Consider the following 20912-nt stretch of genomic DNA (forward strand, 5'->3'; position numbering starts at 1 on the left):
AGATGCCTCGCGCTCAGCAGCGATGGGGCATAAAGGATGTGCCACCATTGCCCTGTGGGCGAGCGTGTGCCACACACCAGGTGCCACAGCCTGTCACTTACCCATGGAGGAGCCATCCCACTGCAACTCCCATGGGCACAGGGTTTTTTGCTCCCCTCTGGCTGTGTCCCCCCATGCATGACATTAGTGGTGGCAATGGGAGAGACGGTGGCACACAGCCAGGGGTGGAAAGGTGGGGTCTGGCCCTGGGAGGAGGACATGGGGGCTTTGGATGCACAGGTTCTAGGGAGGGGTGAATTTCCTCTTGGGAAAAGGTCAGAGCCAGCTTGGCGTGTTCCCAGAGCCACGTCGGTGGCTTCACACAGCCGAGCCCAGAGTGAGACCGGTGACCCCTCTCCTCCCCATCACAGATCCCTGTCCATCACAGCCCAGAGGAGACAACCTCCCACCACCACTGCCACCACCCCCACCACCCTCCCTCCGCCCCCCTCCCGGTTTGAGTCTCTTATCTCTTCAATTTTACGCACGTTGAGGACGTATCACGCTTCTCGCCATCGCTGTGGAGGAGGACAGAGCCGCCTCCGCCCCCGGGGACCTGCCCTGAAAACCTCGCCAAGCCCAGAGAGAGGACACGCACTTGTCCTCCTACCACCCGCCCTGTCCCCTCTCCCAGCAAGGCACAGCAAGCCTGGGCACCGTGCCTCAGCCCCGGACCCTGGGGGTCAGCCCCTCCATCGCTCATACAGCTAACCTGCCACACCAAAGACGTGCCACCGCCACGCCACCACACCGCCAGGACCACACCGCCAGAAGTTCTTTCATGAAGAAGGATCCCATAAGCTGGTTTTGACGTGACCAAGCTCCATTCCCTTCCTTGTTTTTTGTTTTTCTTCCTTTCTTTTCACATCTGAAATTTGAGCAAAACCAAAGCTGTTTGAGCAGACCGAATGAAACCAGACCAGGAATAAGTCTCCTGTTCACTCATGGTTAGCACACTGGCGTTCCCAGCACTGGCACCTGGTAGACTTTACCCAATACCTTTTGGTAGAGATTTATCGCTTCTGAGTGAATCCCCCTTGGAAAATCCCCCAGGCCATCATACACGAGCGGACTGATGCACACTCCCTTTGGGGTCATCTTGCCCCGTGGCTGGGGGGACCAAGAGGGGGCAATCCATGCAGGATGTTAGAAGAGGCCATGATGGAGGGGCCCCTGAGCAGAGGGAGTGGAAGGAGCCTTTGATGTGGAATCTTTCCTTTCACAAACACAATTTGTTGCAGAGGAGTTTTATAAACATGGCTATTGTTGCTCCATTCCTTTGGTGGGAACAGATGGTCCGAGTGCTCTGCTTGGCCCCCTCCCCTTCCCTCACCCCCCACCCCCATTAATAAAGCCCCAGCAAGTCCAGCACCGCTAAGGTTTTCCCAAGGGGGATCAATAAATAAATGTAATAACAACAAAGGAGCCCATGCAGACGAGATTCTGTTACAAAGAGGCCTTGCCCCCCCTCCTTCTTTCCGTGTGGGAGTCGTTGTGTGCAGGCACTCCGGCCAGTCTGGGGAGAGGTTGCTCCATCCCCACCATCCTTGGGATCTTCCTGCTGGCTGAGCTGGGTACCTCCTGGAAGTCCCCATCCTGCCATTGGGAATGGCACCGTGTGATGTCGGTGGCCACCTCACAGCCTAGACCATGGGATGCTGATGGCACATGGCTCTTAGCTCCCCATGGGCATCTTCTTCCTTTGGAAAAGTCACCTGATGACAACGTGGCCCTGGGGACAAACTCAGCCACCAGCCCTAGGAGTGCAACAGGTAGTTAGTTGCCCTCTTATTCCAAGATTTCTTGGCCAAACGGCAGCTCCAGGTCATTTCCCAGCAGGATCCCACCCAGCACAGGGCACCCAGGAACTGGCATCTAGACTCCATCTTGTCTTAGTTTCTGTCTTTCTGGTATTTAATGTTGGACAAAGCCATTTTCTGGGCAGAAAAAAGCAGTGGTGGATCTGACCTGCTCCTCAGTGGCATGGTGTGAGAAAGATCTCGAATAATTTTCTTCAGACAGGCTCTTCTGTGAAGCTATTTTATTCGCGATTGCAATGGCGGGAATTCTGTCAATCAGGAGCTCATTTTAGTAAACTAATCATAACCTTTTATTCCCTATTACCCGAGGCCTGATCACCCCCCCTGTTTCCTCATTGGCTGAGTACTACAGGTTCACAAGCTACTCGACGCTCCTCTATACCATATATGTACAATTTTTCTTCTTTTCAACCCTTTAATTTCTCCTTTCTTATGTTTTGAGAACCTGGGATCTTTGTTTTATTGTTCCCACACTGTTCATCCTGTTTTTCTCAAGCTTCTACCTTATTTTGGAACAGTGAGGCCTTCTACTGCCCACTTATCTACTTAGCATTTCTCCTTATTAGGACTACACAACTACCTTGGAATGCAGAAAAGTAATTCTCTACTGCAAAACCACAACTTAGTTTCTCACAACGGTAAGATGTTATGTAGGGCTAGGAACAACAGTTCGCAGGGATTAAACCAGGACTGAGCAATGTACAGATGGGTACCCATGTGGAAACCACCAGCATGCACAGTGATGCCTGTGGGGCTGCAGAGCAGTAGGGCAGCTTCTTCAGGAAGACTGGCAGGATTTGATAGTGTCCACAGCATCTCATCAGGCTCTGAACACTGGAAAAGTCATGCCTGTCACTCTGGTGAGTGGGCTGTCCTTCAGGGGGAGGATGTGACCAGCTCAGTAGTGCTTTCCATGACTCATTTGCTGGGGAAGAGGCTGAGCCTGGAGCAACCCCACAGGCACAGACCAAGGGCCATTGCCTGGACCTTAGCAGTGTGCAGGAGGGGCTGAGCAGAAGATTTGGTCCGGAGGGCCAGCTCCAAGCCCAGCTCCGAATCCCTGCTCCAGGCTGGCTGCTGGCAGCCGTTGTCCCACCTCCTCCCCACCTGCTCCCGCTGCTCGGATGTGACGAGATGTTGTTTTTATCTGTGGAGAACTCCTGCATCTGGGGGTCAGTGGGACAAAACATCTCACACACACACACACACCGCCCCCAACCCCACTTCCCCTCCGAGCTGCCCTGGGAATCCTCCCCCCCAACCCTTCACTCATAAAAAAATTAAAGCTCTCGATATCATCTCACATAAATATGGATTTCAGGCCCCATCAGTCACCAGACACATCCTGTGATGTATAAAGCATGTTTGTTCATTATTTCCCATGGCTATATTAAGGAACAAAGGGAGTCACCCAGGCGGCGGCGAGAACCTTGAGGCACCCTGCCTGTTGCTGTCTCGGACAGAAGATTGAGAGAACTTTGTGTAAACAATATAATTGCAAAACCAATAACCCACTGCCCTATCTTAAGACAAACCGACATGACCAGTTAAGGAGGGGAAAACACCACATACCAAGCAGAGGAAGACTGCTGCCTTCATCCGTGCGACCACCAGAGGGACCGGAGACGACCCCCTCGCAACAGCCGACGCAGCTGCAGTACCAGGAAGGGGGCTACGTAACCCCGGAAGACCTCGGTGATAAAAGGGGACTGCGAAAGGGGGGGGGGGTGCGCACCATTTGGAGGAGCATGGACTCCCCGGCCGCCCAGCGCTGTTTTGCTTGCTGATCACTTACTCAATAAACTAATTCTTTCTGGCTAAAAGAGTAATTTATAACAAATTTGGTGCTGTGACTCGGATAGAGGTACGTCGATCGGGAAGCCTATCGAAGGGGGCGCCCCGCCGATTTCGGCGGCCTTCGCCGGGACTATTCCTGTTCAGGCCCTCTACCGACGAACCCTAAATTTTGGGCAGCAAGCAAATAAAGCCGGCAAAACCCCTAGGTAATCTTTGTGCACGAAGGCCGAACGAAGACCCGCGGGGTGGGTGAGTATAGGCCGGTGATCCGTTCGGTTGGGGTTGGTGATCCCAGAGTGCGTCTGTGTGAGACGTCCAATTGCGGGCGAAGCGAGTGCGGACCCCTCAGTAGTGTGGTTCCCACATCCCGCGAGGGACTGGACCACGACAAGGGGGAAGCGGCTGTGTGTGTGTGTGAAGGCGCTCCGGAAGATGGGACAGAAGAAGAGTAAGCCTTCTGGTCCCATGGGAGGGGTAATGCCTAGTGCTAGGTTGCCCCCTATTCCCCCAGATAGCCCCCTGGGGTTAATGATTAAGAATTGGAGTGATTCCCCTTCTAGGCGGGGAAAGGATAAAGTAAAAATGGTTCATTACTGTGTTGAGGTTTGGGGAGGTCAGCAAATTCAAGGCGACCGTCTTTATTGGCCCGTATTTGGATCGTTTGACGACTGTGTGTGCCAAGCCTTAAATGTTTATGTGAATGCAAAGGAACCTTTTTGTTTAGAAGAGAGCGAATATGCGAGCTTCTGGATTGGCTCGGGGAATCGAGTTAATTTGTATCCTTTAAAAGAAAAAGGAGGGGAGGAGAAGCGTAAGAAAAAGAACCGGGAATTGGAGGTCCCGACATCACCCCCTCCCTATATCCTGCCCACAGCCCCTTCAGGGCCCTCTAACTCACAGTCCTCAGGGGAGTCGGACAGTGATGTCGATCCAGTTATCCAGGGACCAGTAACTAGAAGCCGAACTAGAAGGCGAGGGCAGGAATCTCAGAAATCTGAGAGTGTGGGGGGGCTTTATCCGTTGCGAGAAATATCTATGGGAGGTCCGCAACCTGAAATGGGGTATGTGGCGGTCCCCATTAATTCTGGGGATGTCCGCGATTTTAAGAAAGAGATGGGAAGTTTGTTGGAAGACCCCCTCGGAGTAGCAGGACGAGTGGATCAATTCCTAGGACCCAACGTGTATACTTGGGAGGAGGTGCAATCTATATTGGGGATTTTATTTACCTCAGAAGAGAGGGGAATGATTAGGAGAGCGGGGATGCAAATCTGGGATCAGCAGCATCAGCAAGGTCCAGCTGCAGATGTTAAATGGCCACTGCAGAGACCTAATTGGAATAATCAGGACCCTGTACATCGTGGTCATATGCAAGATTTAAGAACCAGTATTATACAAAGAATTAGGGAATCAGTCCCGAGAGGTCACAACATCAATAAGGCCTTTAGTGAACAACAAAAAAAGGATGAAACCCCGACGGAATGGCTAGAGAGGCTGCGTAAGAGCCTGCAGCTATATTCAGGGGTGGACCCGGGGACTCCTGTGGGAGAGGCCCTGTGAAAACTCAATTCGTAGCAAAATCCTGGCTGGATATTAGGAAGAAATTAGAGAAGATAGAAGATTGGCAGGATCAGGGTTTGGACGAGTTGTTAAGAGAAGCACAGAAAGTGTTTGTCAGGAGAGAGAATGAGAAGGAGAAAAAACAGGTGCAAATGATGGTGGCGGCAGTCAGGGAAGGACAGAGGAGAATTGAGTGTAAAAAGGGGTCTGGAGTGGGTTATTGGAGGCCGGTGGGAGACGACAGACCAGTTGACCGCAGGCCGAGGGATGTGACTTGTTTTTATTGTAATAAAAAGGGTCACATGAAAAGGGAATGCTGATGGAGGATGAAAGATGAGAGGATGTTTAAGGAAGATTAGGGGTGTCAGGGGCTCTATTTGCTGGGGACCCGGAATAAGACTGAGCCATTGATAAAATTAAAATTAGGTCCCCAGTGAGAGGTGGTGGAGTTTCTCATAGATACAGGCGCTGAGAGATCTACAGTCCAAGTTCTGCCTCGGGGGTGCAAAATATCAACGGAGAAGGTACAGGTGATTGGGGCCAAAGGGGAACCGTTTGGGGTCCCCGTTATAAAAGAAGTGCTGATTGAATCTAATTCAAAACTGGGGATTAGGGTCTTTACTTTTGGTACCTGAGGCACATTATAATTTATTGGGTAGGGACTTAATAATAGAATTAGGTATAAGTCTGGAAGTAGTAGATAAGGAATTGAAAGTTAAATTGTGTCCTCTGAGAGTAGAGGATGAGCAAGATATAAATCCAGAAGTTTGGTATACTCCTGACAGTGTGGGAAAATTGGATATTGCACCTTTTAAGGTGACTATAACCAACGCAAGTGTGCCAATACGAATTAAACAATACCCCCTGTCTGAGGAAGGCAGACGAGGGTTAAAGCCTGAGATCGAACGATTGCTACAACAAGGGTTATTAGAACCCTGTATGTCCCCCTTTAACACTCCAATTTTGCCAGTAAAGAAAAAAGATGGTAAATATCGGTTGGTTCGCGATTTAAGGGAAATTAATAAAAGAACAGTAACTAGATTTCCAGTGGTAGCTAACCCCCATACCCTGCTAAGTCATTTACACCCGGAAGATTGATGGTATAGCGTGATAGATTTGAAGGATGCATTCTGGGCATGTCCCCTGGAAGAAAAGAGCAGGGATTATTTCGCTTTCGAATGGGAAGATCCGGATACCCACCGAAAACAACAATTGCGGTGGACAGTGCTTCCCCAGGGGTTCACCGAATCCCCCAATTTATTTGGACAAGCATTAGAACGAATTCTGCAGGGTTATGACAGGGTACCAGGAGTAACCTTAGTACAATACGTAGATGATTTATTACTAGCAGGAAAGGATGAAACTGCTGTTAGACAAGCAAGTATACGGCTGTTAAATTTTCTCAGCCTACAGGGATTAAAAGTTACAAAATCAAAATTACAATTTGTGGAGCAAGAGGTAAAATACCTGGGGCACCAGTTAAGTAAGGGAACTAAGAAGTTAGATCCAGACAGAATCAGTGGAATATTGGCTTTAACGTCCCCGCGAACTAAAAGGCAGTTACGGCAATTGCTGGGATTAATAGGCTATTGCAGACAATGGATAGAGGATTATAGTGGAAAGGTAAAATTTCTCTATGAAAAACTCACTAGGGACGGGTTGCTGAAATGGACTAGGGAAGATGAGGAACGGCTGAACAAGTTAAAAGAGAAACTAGCACGCCCCCCAGTGTTAAGCTTGCCAGATCCGAGGAGGCCGTTTTTTTTCTGTTTGTGAACAGCGCAGAAGGCACGGCATACGGAGTGCTGGCCCAAGAATGGGCAGGGAGTAAAAAACCTGTGGCCTATTTGTCTAAATTATTGGATCCGGTTAGCCGGGGTTGGCCAAATTGCTTGCAGGTAGTGGTAGCTGCTGCCTTGTTAGTGGAAGAAGCACAAAAGATCACTTTTGGGGGGGAAATCAAAGTAATATCTCCACACAATATACGCGGGGTATTGCAACAAAAGGCAGAGAAATGGATTACCGATGCCAGATTATTAAAATACGAAGGAATTTTGATTTCCTCTCCAAAATTAACATTAGAAACAACCTCCCTACAGAACCCTGCTCAATTTCTTTATGGGGAACCAAATGAGTCCTTAGGACATAATTGCCTCCGAAACATAGAAGAGCAAACAAAGTTGAGACCTGATCTAGAGGAGGTGGAATTACCCGTCGGTGAACAAATATACGTGGATGGTTCCTCAAGAATAGTTGAAGGAAAACGAAAATCAGGATATGCGCTGGTAAATGGGAAAACATTTGCGATAGTAGAATCTGGACCTCTGAGCCCTAGCTGGTCGGCCCAAGCTTGCGAGCTATATGCCATATTGCGGGCCCTAAAACTGTTGAAGAATAAAAGTGGTACAATATATACAGATTCAAAATATGCTTATGGGGTAATACATACATTTGGTAAAATATGGGAAGAAAGGGGGCTCATCAATTCACAAGGAAAGGGTATAATACATCAGGAATTGATTGCCCAGGTTTTACAAGCTATTAGGGAACCTAAAGAAATTGCTGTAGTGCATATAAAAAGGCATCAAAAGGGCCTCACCCCTCAGGTTAGGGGTAATAACCTGGCGGATCAGGAGGCAAAGAGGGCAGCATTAATGAGTATAAGAATTATAAGAACGAGGAAAGAATGCCCAGACTGTGGAAAAGACTTAAAGGAATTTCCATGTTATGCCTGTTGGAAGGATTTCGGCTTTGATGCCATACAATGTAGTTGCTCGTTCCGGGAAGAGGAGGAAGGGAAAAATTCGCATTGCTACTTACACGGGCCCATATATACATTGCTCTGCTTTACGCAGCCAGAAAAGGATAAAATGGCTCAAATGGGTATAAAAGAGACAGATGAGGGTAAATGGGTATTGCCCAATGGACGGGAAATGCTCCCTAAGTCTGCAGCTTTAAGACTGCTATGGAGGTTTCATGAAAACACTCATTGGGGAGCTCAAGCACTAGTGGATCAATTTGCTACGAGGTATACGTGTATTGGAATATACAATGTAGCAAAACGAGTTGTGAATGATTGCCTTGTCTGTAGGAGAGTGAACACCCGACAAATGAGAAAAAGAGTGTTAGGAGGTCGGGAACTGGCGCACCGGCCTTTTGCTAAAATCCAGCTGGATTTCACAGAGCTTCCAAAAGTAGGAAGGTACAAATACTTATTAGTGATTGTAGATCATCTCACGCATTTTGTCGAAGCTTTCCCAACGACGAGGACAACGGCCCATGCCGTGGTGAAAGTACTATTAGAAAACATTATCCCGAGATACGGGATTATAGAAACAATTGATTCTGACCAAGGTCCGCACTTTGTGTCGAAAGTGTCCCGAGAGACTATGAAAGCTTTGGGGACAAATTGGGAATATCATACTCCGTGGCACCCTCAAAGCTCTGGAAAGGTGGAACAAATGAATGGTGAAATTAAAAAACGACCAACAAAGCTTATGATGGAGACAAAGACCTCCTGGGTGAAATGTTTACCGCTTGCACTATTGAATATCCGAACACAGCCCCGAGCCGATGTTGGAATTTCACCTTTTGAAATGCTGTATGGTATGCCTTATGATTTAGAGATGCCATCTGATCACCCCCAGGTACAGGATATCCAATTAACACCTTATTTAATACAGCTTATAAACCGACGGAGGGAGTTACAAGCAAAAGGCTTGGTGGCACAGCGTCCCCCGTTAGATATAGCAATCCATAGGATACAACCTGGAGATAGGGTTCTAATTAAGACATGGAAGGAAACATCTTTAACACCACAGTGGGAAGGCCCCTATGTTGTTTTACTTATCACAGAGACAGCTATCCGGATGGCTGAGAAGGGGTGGACACATGCCAGTCGCATGAGAGGACCAATCCAGACAAGCGAATGGGAAGCGGTCGCAGGCCCTGATGACTTAAAGCTCACGTTGAAATGAACTCGATAAGTATAATATATACTGTCACTGTCTATGTATCGTAAAAAGGGGGAGGAGGGGGACCCTATGTGATCGGTGACAGGTCGAGAGGTCGCGGCTACCCGAGAAACTCCCCTGAAGAACACTACTGCTGCCGAGAAGAACCTGCACCTTGTAGTTCGCCGCAACCGAACTGACAAGCTAGGCAGAGAGTGAAACAGTGGGGAACTGCGTGGCCAGGTAAAGAACTCCGGAAAATGAGCCCTAGCCACTTTTTGCGATACATAGTAATAGGTGTGATTGTTTTCATTGTTCCTGGGTCTGCGCACCCTCATAAACCTGTTATATGGAGTCTAATTAGATGGGAAGATCACCATGTTGTGCAGCAGATAACTACTGCTGGGGGCCCGAGCTTTAAGGTCTTACTGTGTGACCTTGTAACCTGGGGTTGAAATATAGCAAACGTGTTCTAATCAACTAAGCTTCTATATGACTTGCCGAGGCGACCGGCTCCGGGGCAGACGCGTGCTGCAGCAGAGCGCGGGATCGGGACAGGCAGGGCTATTTTTCGGGCATCGAGCCTACGTGAGGGAGCCGCCAGGCACCGGCAGCCCTCGTGAGGGAGGCTGATGAGGCGTAGGCGGAGCCAGCAGCGTCAGCGACAGCATCAGCGGCGGGCCTTTTAAATCGGGCACCACCGCCATTTCAGAGCCACTTGCCGAGGCGACCAGCTCCGGGGCAGACGCGTGCTGCAGCGGAGCGCGGGATCGGGACAGGCAGGGCTATTTTTCGGGCATCGAGCCTACGTGAGGGAGCCGCCAGGCACCGGCAGCCCTCGTGAGGGAGGCTGACGAGGCGTAGGCGGAGCCAGCAGCGTCAGCGACAGCTCCTCCCCCCGGCCGTTCAAAGGCAGCCCTTAGGGAGCGCGAGCGACCAGGGCCGGCAAACAGGGAGTGACGCGGGGGGAGTGACGCGGCAGTTAGCGAGGCAGTTAGCGCGGGCAGGGCGGGCAGGAAGGGCGGAGCGCTCACACACGCCCATAGGGACAACTCCTCTAACGGCACTCTCCCATCAGCTGGGCTGCAATGGTCTCCACCAGGCACGGTGCTTTCTCTAGGAAGTCAGTACACACCCAGACAGACTGCCCGTCCAAACATGCGGCAGTTCAGGTCTCCGGATGTGGGGAGTGTCTGAGCCTCTTGCTGCCATCGGTGGGAGGCAGAGAGACTGCTTGCGTGAGGTGCGAGCAGGTGGACGACCTGGTCCGCATGGTGGCGGAACTCAAGGAGGAGGTGCAGAGGTTGAGGGATATCAGGGAGTGCGAGCGGGAGATAGACTGGTGGAGCAACTCCCTGCAGGACCGGAGGGAGAGGGACCAGGGTGAGACGCCCCAAAGGGGGATGGACCCCCTGCCTTGTCACCATCGGGCAGAGGGAGGGGACCTGCGAGTTGAGGAGGAATGGAGACAGGTCCCTGCTCGACCTCACAGGAGATGCCCTCCCCTTCCGGCGCCGCCTTCCCAGGTGCCCTTGAACAATAGGTTTGAGGCCCTGGAGCTTGAGAGACTGGTGGGTGAGGATGAGGTAGGAAGCCTACCCAGGAGGATGCCTGAGGTGAGGAAGTTGACTCCACGCCTCAGGACTGCCTCCACCAAGAAAGAAAGAAGGGTGATTGTTGTGGGCGACTCCCTCCTCAGGGGAACGGAGGGCCCTATTTGTCGGCCTGACCCCACACATAGGGAAGTCTGCTGCCTCCCTGGGGCCAGGGTCAGAGACATTACCAGGAAGCTTCCAAACCTGGTTCGCCCCTCTGACTATTACCCGCTTTTGATAGTCCAGGCTGGCAGTGATGATGCTGAAAAGAGAAGCCTCAAGGCTATCAAACAGGACTATAGGGGGCTGGGACGATTGGTGGAGGGAGTGGGAGTGCAGGTGGTGTTTTCGTCTATCCCTACGGGGGAAGGGAGAGGCACGGAGAGGACACGGAAAGCTCACGTGGTTAATAGGTGGCTCAGAGGCTGGTGCCAGCACAGAAATTTTGGGTTTTTTCACCATGGGGAGCTTTACTCGGCACCCGGCCTGATGGCCCCAGACGGGTCCCTATCTCCAAGGGGAAAACGGATCCTAGGCCAGGAGCTGGCGGGGCTCATAGAGAGCGCTTTAAACTAGGTAAGAAGGGGGACGGGGCTCAAACAAGGCTTGTTGGAGCTGTGCCAGGGGGAAACAATGGCTAGGCCGGGGAAGAAGGTGATGGCCCAGCTGAAGTGCATCTACACTAATGCACGCAGCATGGGTAACAAACAGGAGGAGCTGGAAGCCATCGTGCAGCAGGCAGGCTATGACTTGGTTGCCATCACGGAGACGTGGTGGGACCGCTCCCACGACTGGAGTGCTGCAATGCCTGGCTATCGGCTCTTCGGGAGGGACAGGCAGCACAGAGGGGGTGGTGGCGTGGCTCTCTACATTAGAGAATCTTTTGATGTTGTGGAACTCTAGGCTGGGAATGATAAGGTTGAATCCCTGTGGGTTAGGATCCACGGGAAGGCCGGCAAGGCTAGCATCCTGGTTGGGGTCTGTTATAGACCGCCAAACCAGGATGAGGAGACGGATGAGGAGTTTTATAGGCAACTGACAGAAGTTGCAAAATCGTCGGCGCTTGTCCTCATGGGGGACTTCAACTTCCCGGACATATCCTGGAAACACAACACGGCACAGAGAAAGCAGTCTAGGAGGTTTCTGGAGAGCGTGGGAGATAGCTTCCTGACGCAGCTGGTCAGTGAACCTACCAGGGGTGGTACCCCGCTAGACCTTCTCTTCACAAACAGAGAAGGACTGGTGGGAGATGTGGTGGTCGGAAGCTGTCTTGGGCAGAGTGACCACGAAATGGTAGAGTTCTCTATTCTTGGCGAGGCCAGGAAGGGGACCAGTAAAACTGTTGTCTTGGACTTCCGGAGGGCTGACTTTGAGCTGCTCAGGACGCTGGTTGGCCGAGTCCCTTGGGAGGCGGTTCTGAAGGGCAGAGGAGTCCAGGAAGGCTGGGCGCTCCTCAAGAAGGAAATCGTGATGGCTCAGGAGCGGTCCGTCCCCACGTGTCCAAAGACGAGCCGGCGTGGAAGAAGACCGGCCTGGCTCAACAGAGAGTTGTGGCTTGTGCTTAGCAGAAAAAAGAGGGTTTATAATCTTTGGAAAAAAGGGCGGGCCACTGAGGAGGACTACAAGGATGTAGCGAGGCTGTGCAGGGAGAAAATTAGAAAGGCCAAAGCTCATCTGGAGCTCAACCTGGCTACTGCCGTTAAAGACAACAAAAAATCCTTTTTACAAATATATCAACGCGAAACGGAGGACTAAGGAGAATCTCCATCCTTTACTGGATGCGAGGGGAAACTTAGTTACTAACGATGAGGAAAAGGCTGAGGTGCTTAATGCCGCCTTTGCCTCAGTCTTTAGCGGCAATACCGGTTGTTCTCTGGATACCCAGTGCCCTGAGCTGGTGGAAGGGGATGGGGAGCAGGACGTGACCTTCGCTAGCCATGAGGAAATGGTTGGCGACCTGCTACGGAGCTTGGATGTGCGCAAGTCGATGGGGCCGGATGGGATGCACCCGAGGGTACTGAGCGAACTGGCGGAGGAGCTGGCCGAGCCGCTTTCCATCATTTATCGGCAGTCCTGGCTATCGGGGGAGGTCCCAGTTGACTGGCGGCTAGCCAATGTGACGCCCATCTATAAGAAGGGCCGCAGGGCAGACCCGGGGAACTATAGGCCTGTCAGTTTGACCTCAGTGCCAGGGAAGCTCATGGAGCAGATTATCTTGAGGGTCATCACGCGGCACTTGCAGGGCAAGCAGGCGGTCAGGCCCAGTCAGCATGGGTTTATGAAAGGCAGGTCCTGCTTGACGAACCTGATCTTCTATGACAAAGTGACGCGCTTGGTGGATGAGGGAAAGGCTGTGGATGTGGTCTACCTTGACCTCAGTAAGGCTTTTGACACCGTTCCCCACAACATTCTCCTCAAGAAACTGGCTGCTCGGGGCTTGGACTGGCGTACGCTTCGCTGGGTTAGAAACTGGCTGGATAGCCGGGCCCAGAGAGTTGTGGTGAATGGAGTCAAATCTGGTTGGAGGCTGGTCACTAGTGGTGTCCCCCAGGGCTCGGTACTGGGGCCGGTCCTCTTTAATATCTTTATCGATGGTCTGGATGAGGGCGTCCAGTGCACCCTCAGTAAGTTTGGAGATGACACCAAGCTAAGTGCGTGTGTCGATCTGCTCGAGGGCAGGAAGGCTCTGCAGGAGGATCTGGATAGGCTGGACCGATGGGCTGAGGTCAACTGTATGAAGTTCAACAAGGCCAAGTGCCGGGTCCTGCACCTGGGGCGCAACAACCCCAAGCAGAGCTACAGGCTGGGAGATGAGTGGCTGGAAAGCTGCCTGGCAGAGAAGGACCTGGGAGTACTGGTTGATAGTCGGCTGAATATGAGCCAGCAGTGTGCCCAGGTGGCCAAGAAGGCCAACAGCATCCTGTCTTGTATAAGAAGCAGTGTGGCCAGCAGGTCTAGGGAAGTGATTGTGCCCCTGTACTCGGCTCTGGTGAGGCCGCACCTTGAGTACTGTGTTCAGTTTTGGGCCCCTCGCTACAGGAAGGACATGGACGTGCTCGAGCGAGTCCAGAGAAGGGCGACCAAGCTGGTGAGGGGTCTGGAGAACAAGTCTTACGAGGAGCGGCTGAGGGAGCTGGGCTTGTTCAGCCTGGAGAAGAGGAGGCTCAGGGGCGACCTTATCGCTCTCTACAGTTACCTTAAAGGAGGCTGTAGAGAGGTGGGGGTTGGTCTGTTCTCCCACGTGCCTGGTGACAGGACGAGGGGGAATGGGCTAAAGCTGCACCAGGGGAGTTTTAGGTTGGATGTTAGGAAGTACTTCTTTACCGAAAGGGTTATTAAGCATTGGAACGGGCTGCCCAGGGAGGTGGTGGAGTCACCATCCCTGGAGGTCTTTAAAAGACTTTTAGATGTAGAGCTTAGCGATATGGTTTAGTGGAGTACTTAGTGTTAGGTCGGAGGTTGGACTCGATGATCTTGAGGTCTCTTCCAACCTAGAAATCTGTGATACTGTGATATGTGCCCAAGTTCTAACCCGGGAAGGCCGTATTGTAATTATCCAAATGAATACTATTGTGCTTATTGGAATTGTGAGACTATTGCCACAGACTGTAATCCCGGGGCTGGAGCAGATAAATATTTGAAGGCGGGGCACGGGCCACCAGGATGTAACTGGAAGAATAAGGGCGGACTAACCACCCTCTATGGTGGAAGTCTACGGCACTACAGGTCAGATCACATGAATTGCAAATTCACATACATCAATGTAACGCAACTGGATGATCAAAGATGGACCCTAGGACAATGTTGGGGAATCAGGTTTTATGAATCTGGAGCTGATAGGGGAGGTATAATATATATGAAGAAAGAAGAGGCTAAGAACCCCCAACGGGTGGGACCAAACCAAGAACTGTCAGGGAGTGTTTTAAGAATTCAACCTACACAAGCTTTTGGAATACAAACTTCTAATAGCCCAAAACCACTAAAGGTTATTAATAAATCAGTGGGTCAAAAATATGAAGTGAAAAGTGAAGGGATGACTGAGAATAACATGTGGAGAATCATGAATGCTAGTTATTACTTATTGAATCAAACAAATCCAAACGTACCTAGATCTTGCTGGTTATGTCTTGATATAAGGCCTCCATATTACGACGCTATTGGGGATCTGGGAGAGGCCACCCATTCAAGTAACCCCAACCCTCCACAATGCAATTGGGGAAGGGATGTAGGAATAACATTGACGGAAGTAACTGGGAATGGCAGGTGTGTAGGTACGGTCCCTAGTGAGAAGCTCCATCTATGCAGTATTACAAAGAAGGTTACACCAGGAGGTAAAGAAAAATGGTTAATACCCACAAATAACGCTAGATGGGTCTGCTCATCGACGGGTGTTACCCCTTGTTTATCACTCAAACTCTTTAATGTGTCTCAAGATTTCTGTATACAGGTAATAATTGTACCAAGAATTCTATACCATTCTGAAGAGTACGTATATACACGGCACACGGTAGCAGAGTATGATCTAACAAAAAGAGAACCAATCACGGCTGTAACATTGGCTACATTGATAATTCTGGGAGGTACGGGGGTGGGCACTGAGAGAGTTGCCTCTCTGGTCAGACAAAGCCAGGAGTTCACCTCCCTACGTGTGGCTGTAGATGAAGACTTAACTCGAGTTGAACAGTCTATTACTGCCCTGGAAAAATCGCTAAAGTCACTATCGGAAGTTGTTTTGCAAAATCGTAGGGGACTAGATTTAAGATTTTTGCAGCAGGGTGGATTATGTGCCACCTTGAAAGAAGAATGCTGTGTATATGCAGACCACACTGGAGTAGTGAGGGATACAATGATGAAGCTCAGAGAAGGATTGGAAAAGAGAAAGCGAGAGAATGAAGCTAGGCAGAATTGGTACGAATCTTGGTTTAATTATTCACCTTGGCTTACAACTTTGCTGTCAACCTTTTGCAGAACCTTTGTTGTTATTAGTGTTAGGGCTAACCTTTGGACCATGTATTTTTAACCGAGTAATCGCGATTGTAAAAAGCCGTTTAGAGGCAGCGCATTTGATTTTAGAGGCAGCGCATATCCGTGCTAAATATGAACCCATAACCATGGATGAGGATGCTGAAACTTTAATGCTCAGTAGTCAGGCATACCAGGAATTAATGAACAAAATAACTAACTAAATGAATAAATAATAAATAATGAACAAAATAACTAACTAAAAGAAAAAGGAGGGATTGTGATGTATAAAGCATGTTTGTTCATTATTTCCCATGGCTATATTAAGGAACAAAGGGAGTCACCCAGGCGGCGGCGAGAACCTTGAGGCACCCTGCCTGTTGCTGTCTCGGACAGAAGATTGAGAGAACTTTGTGTAAACAATATAATTGCAAAACCAATAACCCACTGCCCTATCTTAAGACAAACCGACATGACCAATTAAGGAGGGGAAAACACCACATACCAAGCAGAGGAAGACTGCTGCCTTCATCCGTGCGACCACCAGAGGGACCGGAGACGACCCCCTCGCAACAGCCGACGCAGCTGCAGTACTAGGAAGGGGGCTACGTAACCCCGGAAGACCTCGGTGATAAAAGGGGACTGCGAAAGGGGGGGGGGGTGCGCGCCGTTTGGAGGAGCATGGACTCCCCAGCCGCCCAGCGCTGTTTTGCTTGCTGATCGCTTACTCAATAAACTAATTCTTTCTGGCTAAAAGAGTAATTTATAACACATCCCACAATCTGCGCTGTCTCCAGGCAGCTGGAGGGGCTTGCTGGAGGACCAGAATGACTTCACACTGCCTCCCACAGGCTGGGGTTACCTGGAGGGCTTGAAGCAGGGAGGGGAGTGCTCAGCCTGTCCACTGCCACCACGACATGCCCTGGACCCACCAGGATGGGTGCTGGTCCAAAGGATGGTCCCAGGCACCATCCTGATGTGCCTGGGACACAGACGCTGTCCCCATGGGCATGAGCGAGGCAGCTGGCTTGGGCTGAGGTGCCAGCGAGGTTTATGAGGGCTGACCCCTCGCACCGAGCACCTGGGGCAGGATAAATCCCACTCCACCTTGGAGTGCAGATGCATGGGGCTGATGGAGAGGGGAAGGGACTGCAGATGTGTGGGGGATCTGGCAAGGGGGAGCTGTGCGCAGCTTTGGGCCCATCCCTATGGTGGGAATGGTCCCCTCAATCTGGAGAGTGGAGCTGGGCTCAGCAAAGGCAGCGAGAGCGGGGAGGGGGACACTGGGACAGGTGAGAGATGGGTAAGACACAGCACTTCCATGGGAATCCATCATGGCCAGTGGAGGTGATCCTGCTTTTCCAGGCTGGACTGGAGCCATCTGGTACCAAAAGATGTCTCCAGGGATGTCTGCTCCAGAGCAGGGACCTGCTCCAGGGCCTGCTGCAATGCTCTGTGGGTGCTCTCGGCAGGGTTGCCCACACACAGGCTGCTGAGGAGATGCCCAGGGGAGCCAAAAGGCCTGCACCATACTTGTAGATGTGTTGCAGGATGCCCAGAGAGGGCTCATGCCCTTTGGGGGGACAGCGGGTGACTACTGGCATCCCCTGGGTACCATAATCATGTGGGTGCCTGGACCATAGATGTGTGGCACTGGTTGAAGTCCCACCAAGACCTCCTAGCCCAGGGATGAAAGAAACAAACAGGATCCAGAAAGATCATCCAGTCCCTCTTCCCTGCTGCCATCCCAAAGCCTTCGCATCACCCAGGGGACACGAAAGAACCTCTGCCGCCTGCCTCAGGTCATGTCCCTGAGTGCGGGAGCCCCTGCCCATCCTTCAAACACCAAGAGATGATTAAGATCTACACTGGGAAAAACACCCAGGATCAGATGCAGCCATGATCCTGCCAACATCACCTTGGGCAGCGGGTCTGGCCAGGCTGGAGAGCATCGAGCACAGGGCTGGCAGGGGGCTTTGCAAGAGCATCAGAGATGTCAGCCTGCCTCCAATCTCCCCTGTTTCATGTAGTGCTGACTTGAATCCTTGCCTCAGGAGCCAAGTAGGGGGTGGAGAGCCTTTCTTTTTTTAAAAATAACACAAACCAGGTGGCTGAGCTTGAAGGTGGATAAATGCCCAGAACAGAGCGCCTGGCTGAAGACAAGTGTGAGCCCGGCCTTGGACTCTTTGAAGTCAGCATATCCTCATGCTGTCAGCGGGTTTGGGGCGCAAAACCTCCGTGCATACCACTGCTCAGGTAATTTACAGATGTGCAAGGCTATCCAGAAAGCTCCTCTGTGATCCTCCGGTGTCAGCCCAGTCCAGCTGGCTGAGTCGTGTTTGCTTCCCATGAAGAGCTCTGCAGGAACACAGTATAGCATGAACCAGCCCCAAAAGCAAATGTTTTTATTAATGTCCAGATGACATTCATGGACCCTCAGCAGCAAGACAGCATTCTTCCTCAGGGTGCACCAATCCTCTTCTGCACACTACCTACCCTAGCCCACGGGCAAGCCATTGACTAACAAATGTGCGTACACTTTAATTACAGCACCATGAAACCTCCTCATGCTGTTTCGTTGGATAGCTCATCTATTTGAGGAGCTGGAGCGGTACTTAATCAGCTCAGCAGCGCAAGTCTCTAGATTTTCAGGCCTTTAATATTCACTCTGATCTGTTCATTTATATCAGTTATTTATAGGGAGTGGGAAATGCCTCACAAGAGAACTAACTCCAAATTGCGAACACTTCTGAGGCATCTTGCAATCTGCTTGCACAGGGAAAGGAGGGGAAAGTAATAAATAAATGATTATTTACAAATTATTTACTTGTCTCCAGTAATTTCCATGCTGTTTACCTGGCAGCAGTCTGAAGTCAGGAACAATTAGAAAAAGACTTTCCTTGCATATCAGCGGCTGGAAGTGGTGCAGCATGGGGAGAAGAAAGCCAATGCAGCAGCAGAGCAAGGAGGAGCTCGTTTTGGCTGCCAGCATTGGCTATCGAGCTCAGTCTTGCTTGGTCTCTGCACTCCAGAAGTAATCATCATGGTCAAAGTCTCAGTGTAGCTCCTCCAGCCACCTCTTCTCAGTTGTCTGGCTCCATCCCATCCTGGCAGGTGGTGACCTGTCTCCAAAGTGTCCCTCTGTGCATGGCATCTGGACAAGCAGCCAACACCCACCAAACACACCTCACTGCAGTGCAGGTCACCACAATCCAGTGACGAGCAGCAACAGCAGCAGTCTAGGGATGTCTTTTCTGTCCCAGCTCACCATGACGCATGGGTCAATCCAGGATCTTCAAGGCTTGCTGAGGGTCATGAAGTCCCCAGGGACACTGTGGTTTGCAGAAGATAACCAGGCCTTGCTAGGAGGCCATTCTGCTCCCAAGGAGCCAGGAATTTGTGGGGAGGAGTATGGGGACAGTCTCTGGTGTGAGCAATGCACCGAAGTCAGATGGGATGGGAAGCCTGGCCCATTCTGGTATCGCCAGAATTGGGTCTATGAATGTGGGAGAGGTGATTCTCACAGCCCATGACTTGTCACCCCAAAAAGCACAGGGGAACTACCTTGGAGCAAAGTCACCCCAGCAGGCAAGGCCTACCTGTGCCAGGCAGCAGAATGAGACTGTCCTCCTGCCAAGGAGCATTTCAGGCTTCTCACTTCCATCTCCCACAATAAACAATACACAGAAAATCATGGTGAAGAAAGAGGGATGGGGAACAGTAACCTTAATGTGTAGGTGTCCCTGAAGGAAGGAAAAGAGTCAAGACAATCTGGCCATGTTGGAAGAGCTGGACAGGCTGGGAACTGCTCAGTCCTAGCTGGGCTGACATGTCTTGCAGATCTCCCCATGCTTCATTCCCCTCCTGTTGCTTGGGGTTTGTGAATTCCCTCCAGCTGTATCCTTCCAGGCTGGTCCTGGAGCAACCTAGGCAAAGGTGGCTCTAGAGACACAAGATGCCAGTAGGGTGGAGAGGGCTGTGCAGACTGGGAAATGATGGCTGAAGCTTGAGCTTGGACTGCTACTGACTGATGGCAAAGCTCAGGGCTTCGATAACGGAGTTAACCAGTGCGTGATGTACCCGCACTGCAGGATGGTGACCCGCAGGAGACAGAGAGACAAGGTGTGAGAGGGACTGATTAGGTGCACAGAGAGGGGAGGTGGAAGGTGGATTATCCAGCCCTGCAGCATCCGAGCCAACAGGCAGCAGGCAGATGATCCAGGATCATGCTAACCCTCACCAGGCAGCAAGTCAGCAGACAGACTGACCCGGGTGTGCAGCGATGTTGGGGCTGCCCCATCACGGACACTGGTAGAAACAGGGGCAACAAGTTCAGACGCACACATCTGGATTTTCAGCCCCTCTTGTCATTAGCCTGAGGAAACAGCGCAGCTGAGGAGGCAAGAGAGGAGAAAGATGTGGAAATGCCTGTAGGCCCCTTGGCCAGCACGTGGACCCTGAAGGGAGGGATTTGCAGCTGGCTGAGCTGGCTGGGAGCTGGCAACAGTTTACTCATTCACACCAACCTGCTGATCTCCCTCCACAGCCCCCCAGAGCCCAGCTCTCTGGTGTGAGATGAACACTGAGCAAATACCCCTTTTTTCCTGCCACAATAACCCTCTTTAACTTTTCAACTTATCCCCTGCACAGAGGTTTATAAAATTTTCAAGCTAATGACGTCTCGAATAATGATACTGCAGATGTACAAGCTGCATCCTGGGATGAATAAATTATAGGAGTCAGAGTAAATTGCAATGGGAAGGACAGCAGCTGCAGGATGGAAACAGATGGCTTCACCACGCACCACAGCTTGGTCTCAGCGCTGTGAGAAAAATCTCAATAATTTTCTTCAGACAGGACCTTCTGTGAAGCTATTTTATTTGCCATTGCAATGGCAGGCGTCCTGCAAGCAGGAGCACACAGTAAAAGTTTATCATAACCTTATATTCCCTATTACCCGACACCTGATTTCTCCCCTGTTTCCTCATTGGCTGAGTACTACAGGTTCACAACCTACTCAACGCACTTCTATACCATATATGTACAATTTGATTTGACCAACCATTAATTTCTCCTTTTCCTTTTTTTTCCCTTCTTGTTTTTACTGATTTCGTACTGCTCATCCTGTTTTTCTTAGCTATCCTCCTTATTTTGGGACAGTGGGACCTTCCCCTTATCTGCTTAACATA

General features: G+C 50.8%; 1 protein-coding gene across 1 annotated transcript in view; it reads left to right on the top strand.

The window, feature by feature from the left end:
* LOC308184756 (uncharacterized protein) overlaps positions 1-20912 on the top strand; it is a 254974-nt gene that overhangs the window by 168735 nt on the left and 65327 nt on the right. The window lies entirely within an intron of this gene.

Source organism: Anser brachyrhynchus (assembly GCF_964034855.1).
Source record: "Anser brachyrhynchus genome assembly, chromosome: W".
NCBI classification, from domain to species: Eukaryota; Metazoa; Chordata; class Aves; order Anseriformes; family Anatidae; genus Anser; species Anser brachyrhynchus.